This window comes from Motacilla alba, chromosome 1 (genome assembly GCF_015832195.1).
Source record: "Motacilla alba alba isolate MOTALB_02 chromosome 1, Motacilla_alba_V1.0_pri, whole genome shotgun sequence".
Lineage (NCBI taxonomy): Eukaryota > Metazoa > Chordata > Aves > Passeriformes > Motacillidae > Motacilla > Motacilla alba.
In genome coordinates, this window is record NC_052016.1 from 90,298,223 (window position 1) to 90,301,931 (window position 3,709).

Consider the following 3,709-nt stretch of genomic DNA (forward strand, 5'->3'; position numbering starts at 1 on the left):
ACAAGCTAATCTTTGACTAGCACAGTCAGCCATGACACAAACTTTTCTGATAACTGCTGGTGTCATTGATCTTCCCCTCGGTCAGCTCCCTGCAGCCTCACGCTTGCTGTGCCTGGCTTGCGAGGCCGCCGTGGAGCAGGTAACGGCTCTCTGACAAACCCCTCCCAGCCGTGGCAGCTTATGTGATGTGGTTTAGCTTTTCTCACAGGGTTCTTTAGCTTGACATTTGTACCAGCAGAAATAACATATAAAGATGGAAAATGAAAATATGTATTTCAACAGGTTTGTGGTATTGTCTTGTAAATAAACAAAATCACCATTTGCCATGTAAGTTTAAGAGAATAACAGATTTAGTAATTACAACTCCTTAAAAATAAAAATCCAAGAGCCATATCTCATTTTCTTCAAGTAAAAAACTCTTTTGGTGGTCTCTCGTTTTGGGCATTTTCTTAACTTTCATGGAAAATATATAGAAATTCCACATATTTCCCATTTCTTTGTTTAAGTTTCAAAAAGTCTGTTGTGCAAAGCAGAACTCAGTTAAAGGAAACAAATCAGGCTTGTTTCACTCTTTAGTTAATGGGATGCCACACCTAAGAAAGAGGAGTTATGTTGGGTGCATCTCTAAAGGCTCTACAGGGGTCTAGAGACAGATCTGTCTTTGTTCTTCTCTCTCAGAAGAAGCTGCCAGGAACAGGTGTTCTTTCATCTCAAGTCTTTCCTTTATTCATACACACAGATTGGGCTGGAGTCACAGCTTCATTGCTCTGTTGCTATGATAGCCAAACTATATTGGAAGAATATGAGGAAAAAAAGAAAATTTGGCCTGTTGGTTTGACATGTAAACCTTTGCATGATCATCTTAGTCCTCTGGAGTGTCTGATTTTAGTTTCTTGTGCTTGCTTATATTCAACACAAAGCAAGGCATAGTATAGGAAGATGACTCTGGATAAGAAATGTGTCCCAGATTCTAGGAACATCCATACAATTGCAATTTCCTGTTCTTTGGTTAGTAATGCAGTTACATTGAAGATGTACATATATTAGGATTTGCATTTACATTAAACTTGTAGGGTTGTAATATTTTTTCCTAGAGGAATAACTCCGCATCTTTTCCGGTGTGAGCCAGGAAATGTAAGCTTCTGTTACTTGATGAGATCCTTGTCCTTTTATTCCATCAAAAATTATATTGGTATCATAAGAAAGATACTATGGCTTTCATTTCTGCAATATCTTTCAGACCTGTCATTTGCAAGGAGCAGTGTCACACTTCACAGCCCTGAAAAAGGAATAGTGAATTTGTTCTGACAAGCATACACTACTCCTTTTTCACACAGGCCCTATTTTCCTTGCTGACTCTCCAGACATCCCAGAATTCAGTATTATGAATATGCAGAGCATAGCTGTCTGCATTCACAGTTGCACTTAATCAAAGTTTTTTATTTCTGTTTTCAATTTAGTATATTTTCCCTAGGTTCTTTGTATTTTGTAATTACTTGTGAAAAAAATGTCTTTAAATTTTCAATTCTGCTCTCAAGTCACCATCTCCACTAAAAAAAAAAAAAATTAAAAAATCAAAGTTCAAGCCTTAAATCCGGGTAGCTAGGATGATATACACCTGTCAGGTTATGGTGACAAATGGCTCATCCCCATCCACCATGACAGGAGCAGGAGGCCTAAGCCTGAGGGGAGCCCTAGCAGCCCCACGAGGCCAACAGAGTCCCCTGTCCCAGCCCCTCCAGGAGCCACAGGAGCCCTGTCAAAAGTTGTGCTGGGGGAGGGGGTCCACATACACAATATGTAGGTAGGGGAATGTGTATGCATACAAGAAAGTTTTCCATCCTGATCAGCCGGAGGGGAACAAAGATACTCCTGGTGGTGTTTGTGCCTGGGTGAGTTCTTAGTGTCCCTGTCTGTGTTGCTCCAGGTGGTTTTCCATGTCTCCAAGTACACGTGCTATACAGTGTGTGCACATCTACCTGCTGGCAATGGAACTCACACTCAGCCCTGCTGCTGGGGGCACCTGGGGCATGGGGCTGTGGCAGTCTCACCTCCACTAGGCTGTCAGATTTGGCAACCCTTAACACAAACCATGGAATCACAGAATGGGAAAGGTTGGAAGGGATCATCTGGTCAAACTTCCTTGTTCAAGCAGGGCCATCCTAAAGCACATTGCACTGGATTGCGTCCAGATGGTTCTTGAATATCTCCAGTGTGGTAGACACCACAATCTCTCTGGGCAGCCTGTCCCAGTGCATGGTCAACTGCATATTAAACTTCTTCCCATACTTGAATGAAAATTCCTGAGCATCAGTTTCTGCCTATTGCTTCTTGCCTATTTCTTGGCACCACTGAGAAGAGCCTGGCTCCACCAATGAGACACACGGTCCATGAGACAGGTGTCAAAGGATCTCAATATGCAATGCAAACTGCTGTTTTAATGACTGGACATATTTTTAATGCTGGAGAATATATTTTACTTTCTTCCAAGCCAACTGAGAAAGCATGCAGCATCACACTATTTGAAAATAATTCAAGTTTTTATGTTCTTTTTCTACTGCTTTTTCTACTTTTTCACACTTAAAAGGCCAAATAGGGGATATGTAAAGTTTGATGAAAATGCAAAAGATGATGATGAAAATACAGTCACAGCATCATAGAATGGTACGGGTTGGAAGGGACCTCAAAGATTCTTCCAAATGCCTAACCTAAATCTCCCCTCTTTCAGTTTGTACCCATTATGTCTTATCCTATCACTACATGCCATTGTGAAAAGTCCCTCTCTGACTTCCCTGTTTTCGCCCTTCAGGTGCTAAAAGATTGTTATGAGGTCTCCATGAAACCTTCTCCAGGCAGAACAGCCCCAGCTTTCCCAGCCCTCTTCACAGCAGAAGTGCTCCAGCTCTGATCATGGCCTCCTCTGGACTTGCTCCAACACTTTCATGTCCTTCTTATTTTAGGGTTCCTTCTGAGCTAAGAAAAAGTGATAACAGCTCTTTTCCAAACACTTCATGCCAGCATTAGGGGAGCAGAAGGGATGGGACGTTACACTTGATGTGACCACTGGTGAGGTCACGTCTCAAATACTGCATCCAGTTCTGTGCCCCTCCATTCAGGAAGGACATAGGGTGGAGTGGATCCAGATAAGGGCAAGAGAGCTGGTGAACGGTCTGGTGCACCAGACCTGTGAGGAGAGACTGAGGGAGCTGGGGTTGTTAAGCCTGGAGAAAAAGGAGGCTCTGGGGGGACTTTATCACTCTCTAGAACCAGCTGAAAGGAAGCTGTAGGCAGGCGGGGGTCAGGACAAGAGGAAACAGCCTCAGGCTGTGCCTGAGAAGGTTTAGGTTGGACAGAGGGAAGAATCTCTTCACAGACGGGGTGATTGGATACTGAAATGCAACGCCCAAGGAGGAGGTGGAGTCACTATTCCTTGAGGTATTTAACGAAAAGCTTGAGCAGTGCCATGGTCTGTCGGTGGTGTTCAGTCATTAGCTGGAGTCGATGTCAGAGAAACAATTCTGTGTTTCAAGGCTGCCGTCAGCTGGTGCGCAGGGGATGATCAGGACAGCGACAACCCTTCCCTCACGGCAGGCTGGCTACCGAGCCACTTTCCCCACACGCGGCCGCCCCGTGCTGCCAGGGATATGGCCCCGGGCTTCTCCGCCCCGGCCCGGCTCCGCCCCGCGGCCCCGCCGCTACATAAGGCCGC